General features: G+C 40.8%; 1 protein-coding gene across 4 annotated transcripts in view; it reads left to right on the top strand.

Moving 5' to 3' along the window:
• The window catches only part of LOC139764100 (protein-L-isoaspartate O-methyltransferase domain-containing protein 2-like), a 55,621-nt gene that overhangs the window by 613 nt on the left and 30,705 nt on the right, over positions 1 to 24,303 (top strand). The gene's annotated exons all lie outside the window — the stretch shown is intronic.

Raw genomic sequence — 24,303 nt, 5'->3', positions numbered from 1 at the left:
ATAAGTTTTTATTAACGATCATTAGACAAATGTAGATTTTCTTATATTTTGTACAAGAAACTAATCTAAGAAGTAAGTTAATGATGCCCAATCTGGAAGTGCAGAATATTTTAATGTGAAATTGATTAGTTTCTGTGATATATATATATATATATATATATATATATATATATATATATATATATATATATATATATATATATATATATTAAAATAGCATGATGCACTCCCAAAGCAAAGTTACAAACCATTTCCATTTTTTGGAAGTGGAAATGTGAATACTTGGCTATGAGTAGGCTATGGGCTCCAGGAAACAGACGAAGAATGGCCCATCCACTCATATACACACACACACACACACACACATATATATATATATATATATATATATATATATATATATATATATATATATATATATATATATATATTTTTTTTTTTATATACTTTGTTGCTGTCTCCAGCATTTGCGAGGTAGCGCAAGGAAACAGACGAAAGAAATGGCCCAACTCCCCCATACACATGTATATACATACGTCCACACACGCAAATATACATACCTACACAGCTTTCCATGGTTTACCCCAGACGCTTCACATGCCTTGATTCAATCCACTGACAGCACGTCAACCCCGGTATACCACATCGCTCCAATTCACTCTATTCCTTGCCCTCCTTTCACCCTCCTGCATGTTCAGGCCCCGATCACACAAAATCTTTTTCACTCCATCTTTCCACCTCCAATTTGGTCTCCCTCTTCTCCTTGCTCCCTCCACCTCCGACACATATATCCTCTTGGTCAATCTTTCCTCACTCATCCTCTCCATGTGCCCAAACCACTTCAAAACACCCTCTTCTGCTCTCTCAACCACGCTCTTTTTATTTCCACACATCTCTCTTACCCTTACGTTACTCACTCGATCAAACCACCTCACACCACACATTGTCCTCAAACATCTCATTTCCAGCACATCCATCCTCCTGCGCACAACTCTATCCATAGCCCACGCCTCGCAACCATACAACATTGTTGGAACCACTATTCCTTCAAACATACCCATTTTTGCTTTCCGAGATAATGTTCTCGACTTCCACACATTCTTCAAGGCCCCCAGAATTTTCGCCCCCTCCCCCACCCTATGATCCACTTCCGCTTCCATGGTTCCATCCGCTGCCAGATCCACTCCCAGATATCTAAAACACATCACTTCCTCCAGTTTTTCTCCATTCAAACTCACCTCCCAATTGACTTGACCCTCAACCCTACTGTACCTAATAACCTTGCTCTTATTCACATTTACTCTTAACTTTCTTCTTCCACACACTTTACCAAACTCAGTCACCAGCTTCTGCAGTTTCTCACATGAATCAGCCACCAGCGCTGTATCATCAGCGAACAACAACTGACTCACTTCCCAAGCTCTCTCATCCCCAACAGACTTCATACTTGTCCCTCTTTCCAAAACTCTTGCATTTACCTCCCTAACAACCCCATCCATAAACAAATTAAACAACCATGGAGACATCACACACCCCTGCCGCAAACCTACATTCACTGAGAACCAATCACTTTCCTCTCTTCCTACACGTACACATGCCTTACATCCTCGATAAAAACTTTTCACTGCTTCTAATAACTTTCCTCCCACACCATATATTCTTAATACCTTCCACAGAGCATCTCTATCAACTCTATCATATGCCTTCTCCAGATCCATAAATGCTACATACAAATCCATTTGTATATATATGTACACACACACATAAACTTCCATACATGCACATATACACACACATGTACATATACATATAAACATATATGCATATACATACACTTGCACAGACATATGTACATATACTCACTTGCCTTCATCCATTCCTGGTGCTACCCTGCCCCACAAGAAACAGCATCGCCACCTCTTGCATCAGTAAGGTAGCACCAGGAAAACAGACAAGAAAAAGGCCACTCTCGTTCACACTCAGTCTCTAGCTGTCATGTGTAATGCACCAAAACCACTGTTCCCTATCCGCATCCAGGCCCCACAGACTTTTCCATGGTTTGCCCGGATATTTCTCATGCCCTGATTCAGTTCACTGACAGCATATCACCCCTGATATACCACATTGTTCCAGCTCACTCTATTCCTTGCACACTTCTCACCCTCCTGCATGTTTAGGCCCCGATCACTCAAAAATCTTTTTCACTCCATCCTTCCACCTCCAATTTGTTCTTCCACTTCTTGTTCCCTACACCTCTGACACATATGACACATCCCCTTTGTCAGCCTTTCCTCTTTCATTCGTTCCATATGTCCAGACCATACTAACACCCTCCAGTGCTCTCTCAGCCCAAATCTTTTTATTGCCATACATCTCTCTTGCTCTTTCATTACTTAATCAAACCACCTTACACCACATATTGTCCTCAAGCATTTCATTTCCAACACATCCATCCTCTTCCGTACAACCATATCTATAGCCCATGCCTCACAATCATATGATATTGTTGGAATTTCTAGTCCTTCAAACATACCCATTTTTGCTCTCCGAGAGAACATTCTCTCTTTCCACACATTTTCCATCGCTCTTAGAACCTTTGCCCCCTCTCCACACCCTATGACTCGCTTCTACTTCTATGGTTCCATTCACTGCCATGTTCACTCCAAGATATCTGAAACACTCCAGTTCCTTTAAGTTTTCTCTTCACACTTATAGTCCTACTAACTTGCCCCTCAATCCTGCTGAACCCAATAACCTCGCTCTTATTCTTTTAATATTATACTTAAATGCTGTCACCTGCATCAGCGAGGTAGTGCAAGGAAACAGATGAGGAATGGCTCAACCCACCCACATACACATGTATATACATAAACGCTCATGCATGCACATACATATATATATTTCGACATATACATACATATACATACAGACATATACATATATATACATGTACATACTCATACTTGCTGCCTTCATCCATTCCCATTGCCATCCTGCCACACATGAAATAGCACATGAAATGCTATTTCATGTACTATTTCAACCTTGCTCTTATTCACATTTATACTTGATTGCTGTTCCCCTCATCATATGCACATAAACGTCCTTACACGCACATATACATACATATATACATAACATATACACATATGCATGCTCACACTAATACATATATATGCATGTATATATTCATACTTGCTTACCTTCATTCATTCCTGGCACTACCTTGCCCTACAGGAAACGGAATTGTTATCCCCTGCTTCAGCGAGGAAGCGCCAGGAAAACAGACAAAAAAGGCCTCATTCGTTCGCATACAGCTGTCATGTGTAATGCACCAGAATCACAGTTCCCTCTCCACATCCAGGCCCCACAATCCTCTTCATGGTTTACCCCAGATGTTTCACATGCCCTGGTTCTGTCCATTGACAGCACATTGACCCCAGTATACTACATCATTCCAATTCACTCTATTCCTTGCACGCCTCTCATCCTCCTGTATGTTCAGGCCCTGATTTGTTCAAAATCATTTTTCTCCATCCTTCCACATCCAATTTGGTCTCCTGTTTCTCCTTGTTCCCTCCACCTCTGACACATATATCCTCTTTCTCAACCTTTGTGCACTCATTCTCTCCATATGTCCAAACCATTTCAACACACTTTCTTCTGCTCTCTCAACCACTCTTTTTATTTCCACACATCTTTCTAACCCTTTCATTACTTACTCGATCAAACCACCTCATACCACATACTGCCCTCAGATATTTCATTTCCAACAAATACTCCCTCCTCCGTACAACCCTATCTATAGCCCATGCCTCGCAGCCATATAATATTGTTAGAACTACTATTCCTTCAAACATACTCTTTTTTGCTTTCCAAGATAACATTCTCTCCCTCCACACATTCTTCATTGCTCTCAGAATCCCACCCCCTCCTGTGACTCACTTCTGCTTCCCTTTCTTTGTTCCATTTACTGCTAAGTCCACTCCCAGATATCTAAAACACTTCACTTCCTCCAGTTTTTCTCCATTCAAACTTACATCCCACCTCCTCCAAATTTTCTCCATTCAAACTTGTCCCACAACTCTGCTGAACCTAATAACCTTGCTGTTATTCACATTTGCTCTCAACTTTCTCCTTTCACACACTTTTTCAAACTCAGTCTCCAGCTTCTGCAGTTTCTCACTTAAATCAGCAACCACTGCTGTCACCTACTTCTTCAGTTTCTCAATTAAATCAGCAACTAGCGCTGTCACCAAATTCTGCAGTTTCTCACTTGAATCTGCAACCAGTGCTGTATCATCAGCGAATGACAACTGACTCTCCCAGGCCCTCTCATCCCTAACAAACTGCATACTCACCTCTCTCTCTCTCTCTCTCTCCAAAACTCTAGCATTTACCTCCCTAACCACCCCATCCATAAACAAATTATACAACCATGGGGACATCACACACCCCTGCCATATATATATATATATATATATATATATATATATATATATATATATATATATATATATATATACAGCGCTGGTGGCTGATTCATGTGAGAAACTGCAGAAGCTGGTGACTGAGTTTGGTAAAGTGTGTGAAAGAAGAAAGTTAAGAGTAAATGTGAATAAGAGCAAGGTTATTAGGTACAGTAGGGTTGAGGGTCAAGTCAATTGGGAGGTGAGTTTGAATGGAGAAAAACTGGAGGAAGTGAAGTGTTTTAGATATCTGGGAGTGGATCTGGCAGCGGATGGAAACATGGAAGCGGAAGTGGATCATAGGGTGGGGGAGGGGGCGAAAATTCTGGGAGCCTTGAAGAATGTGTGGAAGTCGAGAACATTATCTCGGAAAGCAAAAATGGGTATGTTTGAAGGAATAGTGGTTCCAACAATGTTGTATGGTTGCGAGGCGTGGACTATGGATAGAGTTGTGTGCAGGAGGATGGATGTGCTGGAAATGAGATGTTTGAGGACAATGTGTGGTGTGAGGTGGTTTGATCGAGTAAGTAACGTAAGGGTAAGAGAGATGTGTGGAAATAAAAAGAGCATGGTTGAGAGAGCAGAAGAGGGTGTTTTGAAATGGTTTGGGCACATGGAGAGAATGAGTGAGGAAAGATTGACCAAGAGGATATATGTGTCGGAGGTGGAGGGAACGAGAAGTGGGAGACCAAATTGGAGGTGGAAAGATGGAGTGAAAAAGATTTTGTGTGATCGGGGCCTGAACATGCAGGAGGGTGAAAGGAGGGCAAGGAATAGAGTGAATTGTTTACTTGCTTTTGAGAGGTAGGAAGACCAAGCTTGTGAAATGTAGTTTGGAGTGGAGTGGATGAGTTGAATTTAGATGATGCTTAGGGATTCTTTCTCTTGTCCAAACCTGCTGAGGATATTTAGTATGTGTGTTGCTTTTTGCAGATGTTATTGGTGGGAGTGAATGTCATGTGTGTATCATATGAGAGTGATCCAGTGAGAATGACTTGAAGATGTGAGATAGATTTGTGTCTGTCTAGGATAAAAAGTGATTGAGGACTCTCTGGAGATGCAGAAATTCTGTTCTGAGTGAGCCATTGTTCCAGTTGTGTAATATAGTGCTGCAAGTTTGTTATTGCTACTGTAGTGTTAGTGTGTTCTGATGTGATTGTAAGATTGTCTGTATATGAGAGGACCTTCATGTTATGGTTAGCTTGAGGCAATGGGAGGTCCTGAGAGAAGAGATTGAAGAGGGTTGGATAAAGAACAGCTTCTTGGGAACTCCCTTGTAGTGTTTAAGGTTTTTAAGGGTGAAGCCATTGTGAGTGACTGATGTGGTAGCCTCTTCTGAACAGGCCAGCCATTTTTTTTTCATTGTTGTGAAGGGTAGTGTCATGTACCTTTTGTGTGAGGATATGTTGGGAACAGTGCCAAATGCTTTTTTTTCTTTGTCTGTTGCCACTATTATATTGTGGAATGAGGGTTAAGGTTGGTTGAAGCCATCTAGGATGTATTCTGTGAGGTGATTATGTAGAGTGGTTAGATCTAAAGCCATTTTGTTTAAGTAAGAATAGGATATTTGGTTGATTCTGTTTTGGATCATTTTTTCACAGTTTGGATACTGAAGATTGAAGTGATATAGGGTGGTACAAGGAGGGAGAGTTAGGTGGTTTGTAGGGTTTTAGGATTGGTATTATATTAGCAGGTCTCAAAAGAGGAATTTTGTTGTGTAGCTAGGAGTGCTCAAAAATATAAGTGCTTGTACTATTACTTAACAAGAAAATAGTGAAATTGGAGAAAAATGTAGCTTAGACATTGAAGCTTATTGATACAGGGGTTAAATTGATGAGAACTGCTATTGACGTTTGTGTAAATAAATTATACATTTCCTTTTTCCATAGCCAGAGGTTGAACCATTATGTGACATTCATTTTTTCATTCATTTCAAGCTAGAAGTTTCAGTTTTCTAAATTGTTTCTTACATTTTTCATATGTATATATATGTATGTGTGTGTGTGTGTGTGTGTGTGTGTGTATATGTATATATATATGTATATTATCCCTGGGGATAGGGGTGAAAGAATACGTCCCACGTGTTCCTCGCGTGTCGTAGAAAGCGACTAGAAGGGACGGGAGCGGGGGGCCAGAAATCCTCCCCTCCTTGTTAAAACTTTCTAAAATGGGAAACAGAAGAAGGAGTCACGCGGGGAGTGCTCATCCTCCTCGAAAGCTCAGAGTGGGGTGCCTAAATGTGTGTGGATGTAACCAAGATGTGAAAAAAGGAGAGATAGGTGGTATGTTTGAGGAAAGGAACCTGGATGTTTTGGCTCTGAGTGAAACGAAGCTCAAGGGTAAAGGGGAAGAGTGGTTTGGGAATGTCTGGGGAGTAAAGTCAGGGGTTAGTGAGAGGACAAGAGCAAGGGAAGGAGTAGCAATACTCCTGAAACAGGAGTTGTGGGAGTATGTGATAGAATGTAAGAAAGTAAATTCTCGATTAATATGGGTAAAACTGAAAGTTGATGGAGAGAGGTGGGTGATTATTGGTGCATATGCACCTGGGCATGAGAAGAAAGATCATGAGAGGCAAGTGTTTTGGGAGCAGCTGAATGAGTGTGTTAGTGGTTTTGATGCACGAGACCGGGTTATAGTGATGGGTGATTTGAATGCAAAGGTGAGTAATGTGGCAGTTGAGGGAATAATTGGTATACATGGGGTGTTCAGTGTTGTAAATGGAAATGGTGAAGAGCTTGTAGATTTATGTGCTGAAAAAGGACTGATGATTGGGAATACCTGGTTTAAAAAGCGAGATATACATAAGTATACTTATGTAAGTAGGAGAGATGGCCAGAGAGCGTTATTGGATTACGTGTTAATTGACAGGCGTGCAAAAGAGAGACTTTTGGATGTTAATGTGCTGAGAGGTGCAACTGGAGGGATGTCTGATCATTATCTTGTGGAGGCTAAGGTGAAGATTTGTATGGGTTTTCAGAAAAGAAGAGTGAATGTTGGGGTGAAGAGGGTGGTGAGAGTAAGTGAGCTTGGGAAGGAGACCTGTGTGAGGAAGTACCAGGAGAGACTGAGTACAGAATGGAAAAAGGTGAGAACAATGGAAGTAAGGGGAGTGGGGGAGGAATGGGATGTATTTAGGGAATCAGTGATGGATTGCACAAAAGATGCTTGTGGCATGAGAAGAGTGGGAGGTGGGTTGATTAGAAAGGGTAGTGAGTGGTGGGATGAAGAAGTAAGAGTATTAGTGAAAGAGAAGAGAGAGGCATTTGGACGATTTTTGCAGGGAAAAAATGCAATTGAGTGGGAGATGTATAAAAGAAAGAGACAGGAGGTCAAGAGAAAGGTGCAAGAGGTGAAAAAAAGGGCAAATGAGAGTTGGGGTGAGAGAGTATCATTAAATTTTAGGGAGAATAAAAAGATGTTCTGGAAGGAGGTAAATAAAGTGCGTAAGACAAGGGAGCAAATGGGAACTTCAGTGAAGGGCGCAAATGGGGAGGTGATAACAAGTAGTGGTGATGTGAGAAGGAGATGGAGTGAGTATTTTGAAGGTTTGTTGAATGTGTTTGATGATAGAGTGGCAGATATAGGGTGTTTTGGTCGAGGTGGTGTGCAAAGTGAGAGGGTTAGGGAAAATGATTTGGTAAACAGAGAAGAGGTAGTGAAAGCTTTGCGGAAGATGAAAGCCGGCAAGGCAGCAGGTTTGGATGGTATTGCAGTGGAATTTATTAAAAAAGGGGGTGACTGTATTGTTGACTGGTTGGTAAGGTTATTTAATGTATGTATGACTCATGGTGAGGTGCCTGAGGATTGGCGGAATGCGTGCATAGTGCCATTGTACAAAGGCAAAGGGGATAAGAGTGAGTGCTCAAATTACAGAGGTATAAGTTTGTTGAGTATTCCTTGTAAATTATATGGGAGGGTATTGATTGAGAGGGTGAAGGCATGTACAGAGCATCAGATTGGGGAAGAGCAGTGTGGTTTCAGAAGTGGTAGAGGATGTGTGGATCAGGTGTTTGCTTTGAAGAATGTATGTGAGAAATACTTAGAAAAGCAAATGGATTTGTATGTAGCATTTATGGATCTGGAGAAGGCATATGATAGAGTTGATAGAGATGCTCTGTGGAAGGTATTAAGAATATATGGTGTGGGAGGAAAGTTGTTAGAAGCAGTGAAAAGTTTTTATCGAGGATGTAAGGCATGTGTACCTGTAGGAAGAGAGGAAAGTGATTGGTTCTCAGTGAATGTAGGTTTGCGGCAGGGGTGTGTGATGTCTCCATGGTTGTTTAATTTGTTTATGGATGGGGTTGTTTGGGAGGTAAATGCAAGAGTTTTGGAAAGAGGGGCAAGTATGAAGTCTGTTGGGGATGAGAGAGCTTGGGAAGTGAGTCAGTTGCTGTTCGCTGATGATACAGCGCTGGTGGCTGATTCATATGAGAAACTGCAGAAGCTGGTGACTGAGTTCGGTAAAGTGTGTGGAAGAAGAAAGTTAAGAGTAAATGTGAATAAGAGCAAGGTTATTAGGTACAGTAGGGTTGAGGGTCAAGTCAATTGGGAGGTGAGTTTGAATGGAGAAAAACTGGAGGAAGTGAAGTGTTTTAGATATCTGGGAGTGGATCTGGCAGCGGATGGAACCATGGAAGCGGAAGTGGATCATAGGGTGGGGGAGGGGGCGAAAATTCTGGGGGCCTTGAAGAATGTGTGGAAGTCGAGAACATTATCTCGGAAAGCAAAAATGGGTATGTTTGAAGGAATAGTGGTTCCAACAATGTTGTATGGTTGCGAGGCGTGGGCTATGGATAGAGTTGTGCGCAGGAGGATGGATGTGCTGGAAATGAGATGTTTGAGGACAATGTGTGGTGTGAGGTGGTTTGATCGAGTGAGTAACGTTACGTAAGGGTAAGAGAGATGTGTGGAAATAAAAAGAGCGTGGTTGAGAGAGCAGAAGAGGGTGTTTTGAAGTGGTTTGGGCACATGGAGAGAATGAGTGAGTAAAGATTGACCAAGAGGATATATGTGTCGGAGGTGGAGGGAACGAGGAGAAGAGGGAGACCAAATTGGAGGTGGAAAGATGGAGTGAAAAAGATTTTGTGTGATCGGGGCCTGAACATGCAGGAGGGTGAAAGGAGGGCAAGGAATAGAGTGAATTGGAGTGATGTGGTATACCTGGGTTGACGTGCTGTCAGTGGATTGAATCAAGGCATGTGAAGCGTCTGGGGTAAACCATGGAAAGCTGTGTAGGTATGTATATTTGCGTGTGTGGACATATGTATGTACATGTGTATGGGGGGGGTTGGGCCATTTCTTTCGTCTGTTTCCTTGCGCTACCTCGCAAACGCGGGAGACAGCGACAAAGTATAATAAAAATAAAATAATAATACTATTACTTAACTAAAGTGTTTTATATTAAAGTTTGATATGTTATCAGGGCCTGTTGAAGGAGAGTTCTCTAAGGTTTTTAATTGCATTGCTTGTATCACTGGAAGTGAAAGTTGAGTGGGAAGTATTTTTCGGTTGGTTTATGTATAGGTTTTACTTGACTTTCCTATTTAGTGGTGAGTTTGGTTTTATGGCCGATTTTTGTGTAGTATGTCATGAGTTTGTATTTTCTTTGGGAGAAGGGATGTCATTGGAGTGGATCTGAAGTGCCTCATAAGAGAGGGCTGGGTTAGTGTAGTAAGCGTGGATCTATTTTAAAGTGCACCAGCATTGGTGGTTGTGTTGTGTGGTTCATTTTGTTGAGAGGAGAAGTGCCAGTTTGTAGTTTGCCTTTCAGTTATTTGTAAGTGTTATTTGGAGTTTGGATGGGATATGATCTCTGATTTCTGTTGATAGGGAGTGATTCCGAGCTGGTTATGTTTTATAATGTGTTACATGTGGGAGTATATTTAAAAGATCAGGAGACAGTGCAGCTTGGGTATAAAACCTTTTTCTTGTAATACCAAAATTGTCATCACAAGTAGTAACCACACAAGGCAGCATCCAGATAAAATGGACCATCCCTGTCTTCTGGATATCACAAACTTTCACCCACCTCCTGATACACAGGAATTCTATGAGCATGTCTGCTGATATCCTCAGGAGGCACTTAGGTTTCATCACAATATACTTGATAACACTCTCTGCCTCAATACAAAACCAACCAATGGACTACCTCCTACTACATCCAACACCAGTTGCAGCTGTACTAAGAAGAAAATGAGAATGATTCACTTTCACATCATGAGTGTATGTCAAGATGCACTCCTCTGACCCAAGTAGCTGTCTTTTCTTTCTGCCTCACTAACATGTGGACTTCTGGTATTCTGTCCACAAACATACGATCTCTCCTTGTCATACGTAACTTTTAACAACACTTAACTCACACAGCTCATTCTTCATAACTCCAGTATTTCCTGCAGTGAGCACTATGCACTAGCCCAGCCATTTGGCAAAATGGTAGGAACAGTAGATAGAAGTAGTAAGTAGGAACATTTAGGCTGGAGCATTAGGTAGTAGTAGTTAGTAGGAACATTAGGTAGGAGCCTCAGCAAACACTGCACTAGAGTTGCCCTCAGCACTAAAGGCTGAGAAGCAGCTCTGGAGTTCACTGGTTATGGTGACTCTACTATCTAGGCCACCTCTTTGAGGGAGTTCCAATTAGAACAGGTGTCAGAGATGTAGATAGATAGATAAAGGGCTAGCCATGAGCTCTGAATTCCGAATAACTGGATTCTTAAAGTGTTATCGAAAAAATGAAAGTTTAAAATTTTTAGTTTCTTAGTCTTACTCTCTAAGGTAAGAAACAGATGTTGAATCAGCCAGTCTGTTAGTTAATTGCTGGCTTTCTTGCAATTCCTATGGGACATAATGTCCTGTCCTTTGTTTTGAGATCAAGACATAGGAGGCATGACAGCAGCTAAGGAGCATCTTTCTTCATCCAAGTTCTTTCAAACCTTTGTCAGCAAGGAATATTTCTTGTTAGAACAAGAAGTTGTTAATTCCTTCACAACTATGGGTGATTGCTCAAACCTTGAAGCTAAAAAAAAAAAGTGGCTTTACCCTTGGAATTTTCAAGGATGTGGCTTACCTTTTGTATCTGTAGGAATGCCACCTTCAGTAGAGGACAATTCAAGTTTATGACCAGTATGTCGCTATAGATAAAGTTTTTTCATAAGATTTTTCTCATGGTCTGCAAGGGATGCCCACTGATGCTGACAGGGCTCAGCCTAAAGGATGAGAAAGTGGGATCTGAAGCATTAAAAAAATCCACTTTTAAAGACAGAGCTAATGAGCATCCTTTGTTTTTTCACCCCTTCCCTCTGCAATATCATTTTTGCAAAACCATTTCTTGAGGATCCTTGTAGTAACAGACCAGAGGCACAGACTCCAGTAGGGAGTGAGTGATGATTGTTGGTATTTTGGAGGTGCCACCTGCACACCATGTCATTGACACCAGAGGACAGGGAAGGTTGCTTTGCAGTTGTTTAACCTCTGTGAAAGTGCATTAACTAACTTCATAGATGTATTGGCTGAAGAGAGTGAAATTTTGGTAGGTACACTCTATTTGCAAACCTTTTAAGTAAGTTATTTCACTCTGCTTACATTAGAGAAGTGCTCTTTCATACTTCTTAACCTTCATGTAATTCATTTATTGTCTTTTGTTCTTTTTTCTGAGTTTTGTGTACTCTGAATCTATGCAGTCAGTCATATTCACTTTTTTCAAGATTTGTATTACTTTGTTGAATAAGCACTGGCATTTTAAGATTCTAGTTTTCCCATCCATGAAGAAAGTGCTGATCTTATTTGAGGTGAGACCTTTTGTAATTCTTTCTCGTTGGCATGCAGCCATTGTGTGTTTTGAGCCTTGTAATTGTGAATCTTTCCAAACATTCTTTTCTTTGGACTACAGATTGTAATTGTGTATCTTTCTATGTAATACATTTGTTGCTAGAATTTATTTTCCCAAAATACGTATGTTCTGATGCCAGTCAAGCTATGGTAGTTTAGTTTCCATGCATATTTGTAATTTGGTTAATTTGCATGATGAAATGTTTTTGAGATGTGCCAAAACAGGTTCAATATTTCATCCATTCTCGTTGGTTCTTTTACCTGTTGAACTTGTCATGCAGTCAATAAGTAATTCATCTGCACAACTGTCAAGGATGTTTTCGACTACATCATTGGTTCCCTTACATATTCATCATAGTTATGGTCAGCTAAATTTATATTTTTTTTTTTTTTTTTTTTCTTTGTCGCTGTCTCCCATGTTTGCGAGGTAGCGCAAGGAAACAGACGAAAGAAATGGCCCAACCCACCCCCATACACATGTATATACATACGTCCACACACGCAAATATACATACCTACAGAGCTTTCCATGGTTTACCCCAGACGCGTCACATGCCCTGATTCAATCCATTGACAGCACGTCAACCCCGGTATACCACATCGATCCAATTCACTCTATTCCTTGCCCTCCTTTCACCCTCCTGCATGTTCAGGCCCCGATCACACAAAATCTTTTTCACTCCATCTTTCCACCTCCAATTTATATATATTTTTTTTTTTTTTTTTTTTTTTTTTTATACCTCGTCGCTGTCTCCCACGGTTGCAAGGTAGCGCAAGGAAACAGACGAAAGAAATGGCCCAACCCCCCCCATACACATGTACATACACACGTCCACACACGCAAATATACATACCTACACAGCTTTCCATGGTTTACCCCGGACGCTTCACATGCCTTGATTCAATCCACTGACAGCACGTCAACCCCTGTATACCACATCGCTCCAATTCACTCTATTCCTTGCCCTCCTTTCACCCTCCTGCATGTTCAGGCCCCGATCACACAAAATCCTTTTCACTCCATCTTTCCACCTCCAATTTGGTCTCCCTCTTCTCCTCGTTCCCTCCACCTCCGACACATATATCCTCTTGGTCAATCTTTCCTCACTCATTCTCTCCATGTGCCCAAACCATTTCAAAACACCCTCTTCTGCTCTCTCAACCACGCTCTTTTTATTTCCACACATCTCTCTTACCCTTACGTTACTTACTCGATCAAACCACCTCACACCACACATTGCCCTCAAACATCTCATTTCCAGCACATCCACCCTCCTGCGCACAACTCTATCCATAGCCCACGCCTCGCAACCATACAACATTGTTGGAACCACTATTCCTTCAAACATACCCATTTTTGCTTTCCGAGATAATGTTCTCGACTTCCATATAATATTTAATTAATTTCTGTTCATACAGATATCATTAAGAACAGCATATTCTGCTTGTACCTTTTTTTTTGGGGGGGGGGGGGGAGATTCTTACATTGAATTGGAAAAGGGGAAAAAAATATGGGACTATGAAGGTAAATAAAGATGTTGGTGTTAGCCTTTTGTGACTGCATTGTCTAAGAGATACCACTGTCATTACTTAAAAGCTTTTTAAGAAGGAATGAGAAAATTTTGTTTGGGTAGACATTTTAGGACAGAGCCAGGTGCATGGAACATTGCCAAGGCTTTGAGTACATGCTGTCCAATTTTGCAGCTGTGAACATGACACTGCACATTACTGTTGATGTACTGACTGAAGTCCTTGCTTCTGGGATGTGTTAACTGCATGCACAATCAACTTTGTGCAGGGCTTTCATTAAATTAATTGAACTTTTTGAAGTGGTAAACCTAGAATTTAACCTGAAAATACATTTTCTTTCAATCTTGTAAATCTATGGATAAGATAGTGTGAATAGCCACCCACATACACATGTATATACATAAACGCCCACACACACACACATATACATATCTATACATTTCAATGTGTACATACCTGTACATACACAGACATATCCATATATACACTTGTACATATTCATACTTGCTGCCTTCATCCATTCCTATCGCCACTCCGACACACATTTTAATGGCACCCCCCTCCCCTCAAGCACGTGTGAGGTAGCGCTAGGAAAAGACAAACAAAGGCCACATTTGTTCACATTCAGTCTCTAGCTGTCATGTGTAATGCACCGAAACCACAGCTCCCTTTCCACATCCAGGCCCCACAAAACTTTCCATGGCTTACCTCAGATGCTTCTCATGCCCTGGTTCAATCCATTGACAGCTAGTCGACCCCGGCATACCACATCATTCCAATTCACTCTATTCCTTCCATGCCTTTCACCCTCCTGTATGTTCAGGCCCCGATCGCTCAAAATCTTTTTCACTCCATCCTTCCACCTCCAGTTTGGTCTCCCACTTCTCGTTCCCTCCACCTCTGACATATATATCCTCTTTGTCAATCTTTCCTCATTCATTCTCTCCATGTGACCAAACCATTTCAATACACCCTCTTCTGCTCTCTCGACCACACTCTTTTTATTACCACACATCTCTCTCACCCTTTCATTACCTACTCAATCAAACCACCTCACACCACATATTGTCCTCAAACATTTCATTTCCAACACATCCACTCTCTGCTGCACAACCCTATCTATAGCCCATGCCTCGCACCCATATAACATTGTTGGAACCACTATTCCCTCAAGCATACCCATTTTTGGTCATCGAGATAATGTTCTCACCTTCCACACATTTTTCAACACTCCCAGAACCTTCGCCCCCTCCCCCTGGGACTTGCTTCCACTTCCATGGTTCCATCTGCTGCTAAATACACTCCCAGATATCTAAAACACTTCACTTCCTCCAGTTTTTCTCCATTCAAACTTACCTCCCCCTGACCTTGTCCCTCAACCCTACTGAACCTAATAACCTTGCTCTTATTCACATTTACTCTCAGCTTTCTTCTCTCACACACTTTACCAAACACAGTCACCAACTTCTGCAGTTTCTCACCCAAATCATCCACCAGCGCTGTATCATCAGCGAACAACAACTGACTCACTTCCCAAGCCCTCTCATTCATATATATATATATATATATATATATATATATATATATATATATTTTTTTTTTTTTTATACCTCGTCGCTGTCTCCCGCGTTTGCGAGGTAGCGCAAGGAAACAGACGAAAGAAATGGCCCAACCCCCCCCCATACACATGTACATACACACGTCCACACACGCAAATATACATACCTAAACAGCTTTCCATGGTTTACCCCAGACGCTTCACATGCCCTGATTCAACCCACTGACAGCACGTCAACCCCGGTATACCACATCGATCCAATTCACTCTATTCCTTGCCCTCCTTTCACCCTCCTGCATGTTCTGGCCCCGATCACACAAAATCTTTTTCACTCCATCTTTCCACCTCCAATTTGGTCTCCCACTTCTCCTCGTTCCCTCCACCTCCGACACATATATCCTCTTGGTCAATCTTTCCTCACTCATTCTCTCCATGTGCCCAAACCATTTCAAAACACCCTCTTCTGCTGTCTCAACCACGCTCTTTTTATTTCCACACATCTCTCTTACCCTTACGTTACTTACTCGATCAAACCACCTCACACCACACATTGTCCTCAAACATCTCATTTCCAGCACATCCATCCTCCTGCGCACAACTATCCATAGCCCACGCCTCGCAACCATACAACATTGTTGGAACCACTATTCCTTCAAACATACCCATTTTTGCTTTCCGAGATAATGTTCTCGACTTCCACACATTCGTCAAGGCTCCCAGAATTTTCGCTCCCTCCCCCACCCTATGATCCACTTCCGCTTCCATGGTTCCATCCGCTGCCAGATCCACTCCCAGATATCTAAAACACTTTACTTCCTCCAGTTTTTCTACATTCAAACTTACCTCCCAATTGACTTGACCCTCAACCCTACTGTACCTGATAACCTTGCTCTTATTCACATTTACTCTTAACTTTCTTCTTTCACACACTTTACCAAACTCAGTCACCAGCTTCTGCAGTTTCTCACATGAATCAGCCACCAGGGCTGTATCATCAGCGAACAACAACTGACTCACTTCCCAAGCTCTCTCATCCCCAACAGACTTCATACTTGCCCCTCTTTCCAAAACTCTTGCATTCACCTCCCTAACAACCCCATCCATAAACAAATTAAACAACCATGGAGACATCACACACCCCTGCCGCAAACCTACATTTACTGAGAACCAATCACTTTCCTCTCTTCCTACACGTACACATGCCTTACATCCTCGATAAAAACTTTTCACTGCTTCTAACAACTTGCCTCCCACATCATATATTCTTAATACCTTCCACAGAGCATCTCTATCAACTCTATCATATGCCTTCTCCAGATCCATAAATGCTACATACAAATCCATTTGCTTTTCTAAGTATTTCTCACATACATTCTTCAAAGCAAACACCTGATCCACACATCCTCTACCACTTCTGAAACCACACTGCTCTTCCCCAATCTGATGCTCAGTACATGCCTTCACCCTCTCAATCAATACCCTCCCATATAATTTACCAGGAATGCTCAACAAACTTATACCTCTGTAATTTGAGCACTCACTCTTATCCCCTTTGCCTTTGTACAATGGCACTATGCACGCATTCCGCCAATCCTCAGGCACCTCACCATGAGTCATACATACATTAAATAACCGTACCAACCAGTCAATAATACAGTCACCCCCTTTTTTAATAAATTCCACTCCAATACCATCCAAACCTGCAGCCTTGCCGGCTTTCATCTTCCGCAAAGCTTTTACTACCTCTTCTCTGTTTACCAAATCATTTTCCCTAACCCTCTCACTTTGCACACCACCTCGACCAAAACACCCTATATCTGCCACTCTATCATCAAACACATTCAACAAACCTTCAAAATACTCACTCCATCTCCTTCTCACATCACCACTACTTGTTATCACCTACCCATTTGCGCCCTTCACTGAAGTTCCCATTTGCTCCCTTGTCTTACACACTTTATTTACCTCCTTCCAGAACATCTTTTTATTCTCCCTAAAATTTAATGATACTCTCTCACCCCAACTCTCATTTGCCCTCTTTTTCACCTCTTGCACCTTTCTCTTGACCTCCTGTCTCTTTCTTTTATAAATCTCCCACTCAATTGCATTTTTTCCCTGCAAAAATCATCCAAATGCCTCTCTCTTCTCTTTCACTAATAATCTTACTTCTTCATCCCACCACTCACTACCCTTTCTAATCAACCCACCTCCCACTCTTCTCATGCCACAAGCATCTTTTGTACAATCCATCACTGATTCCCTAAATACATCCCATTCCTCCCCCACTCCCCTTACTTCCATTGTTCTCACCTTTTTCCATTCTGTACTCAGGCTCTCCTGGTACTTCCTCACACAAGTCTCCTTCCCAAGCTCACTTACTCTCACCACCCTCTTCACCCCAACATTCACTCTTCTTTTCTGAAAACCCATACAAATCTTCACCTTAGCCTCCACAAGATAATGATCAGACATCCCTCCAGTTGCACCTCTCAGCACATTAACATCCAAAAGTCTCTCTTTTGCGCGCCTGTCAATTAACACGTAATCCAATAACGCTCTTTGGCCATCTCTCCTACTTACATACATATACTTATGTATATCTCGCTTTTTAAACCAGGTATTCCCAATCGCCAGTCCTTTTTCAGCACATAAATCTACAAGCTCTTCACCATTTCCATTTACAACACTGAACACCCCATGTATACCAATTATTCCCTCAACTGCCACGTTACTCACCTTTGCATTCAAATCACCCATCACTATAACCTGGTCTCATGCATCAAAACCACTAACACACTCATTCAGCTGCTCCCAAAACACTTGCCTCTCATGATCTTTCTTCTCATGCCCAGGTGCATATGCACCAATAATCACCCATCTCTCTCCATCAACTTTCAGTTTTCCCCATATTAATCGAGAATTTACTTTCTTACATTCTATCACATACTCCCACAACTCCTGTTTCAGGAGTAGTGCTACTCCTTCCCTTGCTCTTGTCCCCTCACTAACCCCTGACTTTACTTATATATATATATATATATATATATATATATATATATATATATATATATATATATATATATATATATATACATATAGTTGTGAATAATTCTTTTAAAAAATTGTTAGAGCTTTACATTCTAAGAATGTAGTGTAACTAGCATCACTGCACAAACAGTAGGGTGTACTTTTTTGACAGTTTGTGGAGGATGCACAAAAGTTTTGTTATACACCACATTGAACACTATGGATACCATTATTAAAAGGCCGGCATAGAGGCATTTTGTAAGATTAGGAAAGGAGTAAACATGTTAAAAACAGTATAAATCAGCAGAAGGATGGTGGAACATGTTTTTATTCTTGGAGAGATTCAGCTGTCATGGAACTTGGAATGAAATGAAGTGTTGAAGAAAATGTAGTTCTGAGAGTGATACTCGTGTTGAAAATAAGATGTAGATAAATTAAATTATTAACAGGTGGATAGGATTTCATTGAATTTCTAAGCATGCCATCAGACAAGGAACTGGTTTTACAAGTACTGTAATAGTTTTATTGTTCATTGGCTGAAGTGTAGAATCATAAGTTGTGTAGACATTGAGTGGTGATAGTAGCAAAAACTTTGCATGCAGTAGGATGAAACTTAAGCCTATGTGCTGGTATGTATTATTAGATTCCTGTATGAAGGAGAGCAGTATTAAGGTCGGTTGATATGGTAAAGAAATAGGTTCATGAAAGTGATGTATTATTAGGTTTGCCAAGTCTATCACCAGCACTTGTCACCAGTACAGTTCGTTGACCTTCGGGATATTAATAGTTTCAAGTACATTTCTGATGTTCCAAAAGTATATCTCTGCACTTCCTACTCCTGGCACTTGAGAAGAAAGACAAAGCAATGTTTTGTGCCAAGAGGTGATGTGTGCAGGGCGTTGATGGCAGCATCATGTAGTGTTGGAGTTCCACAGCTGACTTGGCCTATGTTCAAGTTCAGCTGCCAAGTACCACCTGTCAGAATGGGAATTTGATAGTTGATGTCATATTTAGAGAAAGTTCATTCTAACTTATCCCCATTTCTATTTAATCTTAGCTCTTTATTTTCTTTTCACAGTTTCTGTATTATTGTTCATTTCAGTTTTTTATTGTTAATTCCTTTGTTACTGTATGCTGTATACTTTCAAACTTTCTTTTAACTTTGTGTTTCAGCAGGGTGTACATTTTATTTTGGTTGTCTTAGCTTTTCATGATACTGTATCTGTTTGTCATTATATGTTATTCATATTCCATTTTTCAGAAAGTAGTGTACTAAATGTAACTTGAGATAGTTCAAAGGAAAAAATGTCTTCATGTAATCATTACAGGCTGAAGTCAATGTTTTGTCCTTGAACTTCTCTCATGTGAGATTTTATGGTAAAGCATTGTGTCTCGCACAGTAAGAGTTATTTGATATTTTTTATCATAAATCATATTCATATAGTATTTTTTCCTTATTATCCCATCTTAATTAAGCAGTATTGGCATATTGTCATTGTGCTGTCTGCCTGTCAAATGTCTCATGACAGTTTTTGTTCAGATATTTATAAGTATGTTTCAGTTTTTCAAGTTTGAATGGTTAATTAACACACGCCAAATCATACATCAATATGTCTGTGTACTTCTTGGCCATTTTTTTTTTTTTTTTTTTTCTCTGTCTCCCGCGTTTGCGAGGTAGCGCAAGGAAACAGACGAAAGAAATAGCCCAACCCACCCCCATACACATGTATATACATACGTCCACACACGCAAATATACATACCTACACAGCTTTCCATGGTTTACCCCAGACGCTTCACATGCCCTGATTCAATCCACTGACAGCACGTCAACCCCGGTATACCACATCGCTCCAATTCACTCTATTCCTTGCCCTCCTTTCACCCTCCTGCATGTTCAGGCCCCGATCATACAAAATCTTTTTCACTCCATCTTTCCACCTCCAATTTGGTCTCCCTCTTCTCCTTGTTCCCTCCACCTCCGACACATATATCCTCTTGGTCAATCTTTCCTCACTCATTCTCTCCATGTGCCCAAACCATTTCAAAACACCCTCTTCTGCTCTCTCAACCACGCTCTTTTTATTTCCACACATCTGTCTTACCCTTACGTTACTTACTCGATCAAACCACCTCACACCACACATTGTCCTCAAACATCTCATTTCCAGCACATTCATCCTCCTGCGCACCACTCTATCCATAGCCCACGCCTCGCAACCATACAACATTGTTGGAACCACTATTCCTTCAAACATACCCATTTTTGCTTTCCGAGATAATGTTCTCGACTTCCACACATTCTTCAAGGCTCCCAGAATTTTCGCCCCCTCCCCCATCCTGTGATCCACTTCCGCTTCCATGGTTCCATCCGCTGCCAGATCCACTCCCAGATATCTAAAACACTTTACTTCCTCCAGTTTTTCTCCATTCAAACTCACCTCCCAATTGACTTGACCCTCAACCCTACTATACCTAATAACCTTGCTCTTATTCACATTTACTCTTAACTTTCTTCTTTCACACACTTTACCAAACTCAGTCACCAGCTTCTGCAGTTTCTCACATGAATCAGCCACCAGTGCTGTATCATCAGCGAACAACAACTGACTCACTTCCCAAGCTCTCTCATCCCCAACAGACTTCATACTTGCCCCTCTTTCCAAAACTCTTGCATTCACCTCCCTAACAACCCCATCCATAAACAAATTTAACAACCATGGAGACATCACACACCCCTGCCGCAAACCTACATTCACATTCTTGGCCATAAATACTAGTTTCTTAGGAGTATCATAGATGGTAAATTATTGGAAAATATTGTGAGAATGTTATTCATCTACCCTTTGGTCTTTTTCAAAGAGGAAGTGAGAATTTTTTTCATCTCTCCCTTGGTCTTTTTCAAAGAGAGAGTTTGAGATTGTTTTTTTATCTGTCCTTTGGTCTTTTTCATAGAGTTGAATATGCAAATTATGAAACGGAAAAAGAAAAGGCATGGGAAAGTATTTAAGAATTTTTGAGAGTGAGAAACTTGTCCATTAAAATGTGCTAGGTCATAATTATTGGGAAAGACATGAGAAGGTAGAAAGTTCCAGAACTTCAACATGTAGGGAAAGAAGCAGGTATCAAATGAGCCCATGCTTGAGTTGCTGATGGCCTCACAATAATCATGTGATGAAGCAGCTTGCCAAGTATTGCGTGGTCTACCTAGTGGTGTAGGCACACAAACAGCCAGCTCTCAGGAGCAAAAACCAGAGTAATACCTATAGAAGAAGGAAAGTGAATCAACACTGTGGTATAGGGCAAGGGGGTCAAGTTTGAAAGTTAGCCTAGGACAGTCTATAAGTCGGATCACTTTCAACACCTCTCTCACGTAAGGATGCTGAGCCAGAAACACCCCAAATGTGAGAACAGTACTCCGTACAAGGACAAATCAATCCCTTGTATAAATGAAGCAACTGTTTAGAAGAGAAGTTTCGATGTTTAAACCGGACATCCAGTTTTTTAGGGGCATACTTAGCTATTACTGCAATGTGGAGTTTCCAAGAAAGAGTGAATGTTACAATAATGTCAAGTATGTTCATTGAGTGAAGAGATGGAATTACAGAACCATCAAAGGAGAGACAAGAGTTGTGAGTTTTTGACAGAAAGATGGGTAGAAACTGGGTCTTGGAGGCATTAAACTTAATAAGATTTTCTCTACCCCACTGAGATATTCTGTTCAAGTCTGAGTGTATTGAGGAGGCTTTGTCAAGACAAGATGCAGATCGAATGAAAGAGGGAGCTGATTTGACGGATGTGGATGACTGCAATGTTGATTCATCAGCAAATGAGTGCATTGGATTATTTGTGGAGGAGAGGAAATCGCTGGAAAAAAGGAGTAAAAATGTAGGGGACGGGACAGAATCTTGAAAGATGCTGCTGTTGTTGGAGAAAAGGGGGGAGGCTAATCTATCAACAACCACAGAGATGAAAAAGCAGAGTGAGGGAGGGAAGCCAAAAGAGGGGAGCTTAGAGTTGAGTCCCCCATGCCACACTATGTCAAAAGCCTTAGATATGTCAAGGGCAAGTGTGCTTGACTCCCTAAAATCTTTCAGGGATGATGACCACATATTAAAATAGGACAGAATATCACCAATGGATCTTGCCTTATGGAAGCCATACAGGTGATCAGAGAGAAGACTGATTTTTGAGATGTTTAAGGGTATGGGAATTGAGGAGGGATTCAAAGACTTTGGAAATGGTAGATGTTAAAGCAATAGGTTGATAGTTATAGGGGGTCAGAACAGTCACCCTTCTTAGGGATGGGTTGTATCAGTGCATGCTTCTAAGGAGATAATTTAGGGAAACGATGTTTACAGATGTCTACTCAGTTAGAGTCCATGCATCGCCTGATGGGATTGTCCCTTACAGAACCTCAACAAAAGTGCAATTGCTCTCATTACATGAACCATAGATGTTGCTTATGTCTTGGCTATTTTATTGATTACAGTATATTCTTAGGGAACTAGTGTTTACCAAGAGGGAGTTCTTGCAATACCTCATAATAAACAAAATATTGCTTTATCTTCTAGTAGAGAACTGTTATGGCGTACTCTTCAACTTTTGATAAAGTTGAAATAATTTCACAACCTTTACCAGCAGTAGGGAAGTGAAGACAGTCCCCATGGTCTAAGGTTCCCATATCCCTTTTGATGTATTGCCAATACACTTTAGGGAAGCATGTCAGAAGGTGTCAACCCAGAGGTAGTAGAGGGCAGTGCCAGGACCTTAGATTGGAATGTTTGAAATCAAAGTTTATTTTCTGTAATATAAAGATCCTTAAGAAGATGATTCTTTCTCTGATTATTTTTCAGAGTTTAGTGATGGTAGCTCTAAAGTGGGTAACACAACCATGGAGCTGTTTCAGATTTGCTTGTTCCTTTATAAGTTTTTTAGCCTTTTGTAAAAAGTTACTACCAGTGGAGCGTGATCCAGCATCAAATGTGGATCATTGCATCTTCACACATAGAGTTCTTGTTTATTTTTCTTCATAATTCTCCAAGGACATTTTTTTAAGAAAGAGTCCTGTTGTTACCCCGAATGTGTTTTTAGAGGCTCCTGTTGCCTAGGACTGTGATGATACTAGTAGCAGGGAAATGTAGACTCCTGTAGGGTGGTAAGTTCTTGGTTGAGGCTATTTTTCCAGTGATGCAGTCTTGCCAAAGGTGACTTATTCAGTATAACATCATTCAGGTGGAGACAGTTACACTCACACATGGAGTTCTTTAGGCAGATGCTTAGAAGAAAGTATGAAGACTTCTTAATTGATGAACTTTTGTATAATGTTGACCTCTTAGCTCAAAGACAGTATCGAGACTGAATAATCTGTTGTAACTGATTTAGTATCTTTGGATATTTTTTTGTTGTCCTTTTGAAATAAGAATTGATTGAAATATGAGTGCATCACAGGGATCTTTGACTGTGGCATCTGATTTTAATGCAGTATTTCTAGCTGTATGTGGAGTACACTGTAGAAATCAATTTTTTTTCTGAGGAAACCTGAGGCTTCCTCATAGCCTAAGTGGAAGCATATGAAAGTCCCGTACCTTTACATGTTAGTTTTCAGGGGTAATGTTGCTGTATTATGTTTTTTTATAAAAACTCCATTCCTGAGGGATTTCATTTTAGGAAAAAGAGTTACTAATATTCATTCAGCGTTGAGGCTTAAGTATATACTAAAGTTTGAAGACCATCTTTGAGGTATGATTAACCGAGTCCCAAAATTTCTGGCTCGAAATGAGCCTGTTAAACTTTGGAAAAACTTGTTTTAATACAAGTTTATATTTATATTCATTTATCATACTTTGCCACTGACTCTCACATTAGCGAGGTAGTGCAAGGAAACAGATGAAAG

The sequence above is a fragment of the Panulirus ornatus genome, chromosome 48 (assembly GCF_036320965.1).
Source record: "Panulirus ornatus isolate Po-2019 chromosome 48, ASM3632096v1, whole genome shotgun sequence".
Taxonomy (NCBI): domain Eukaryota; kingdom Metazoa; phylum Arthropoda; class Malacostraca; order Decapoda; family Palinuridae; genus Panulirus; species Panulirus ornatus.
This window is presented reverse-complemented; position numbering and strand designations above follow the sequence as displayed.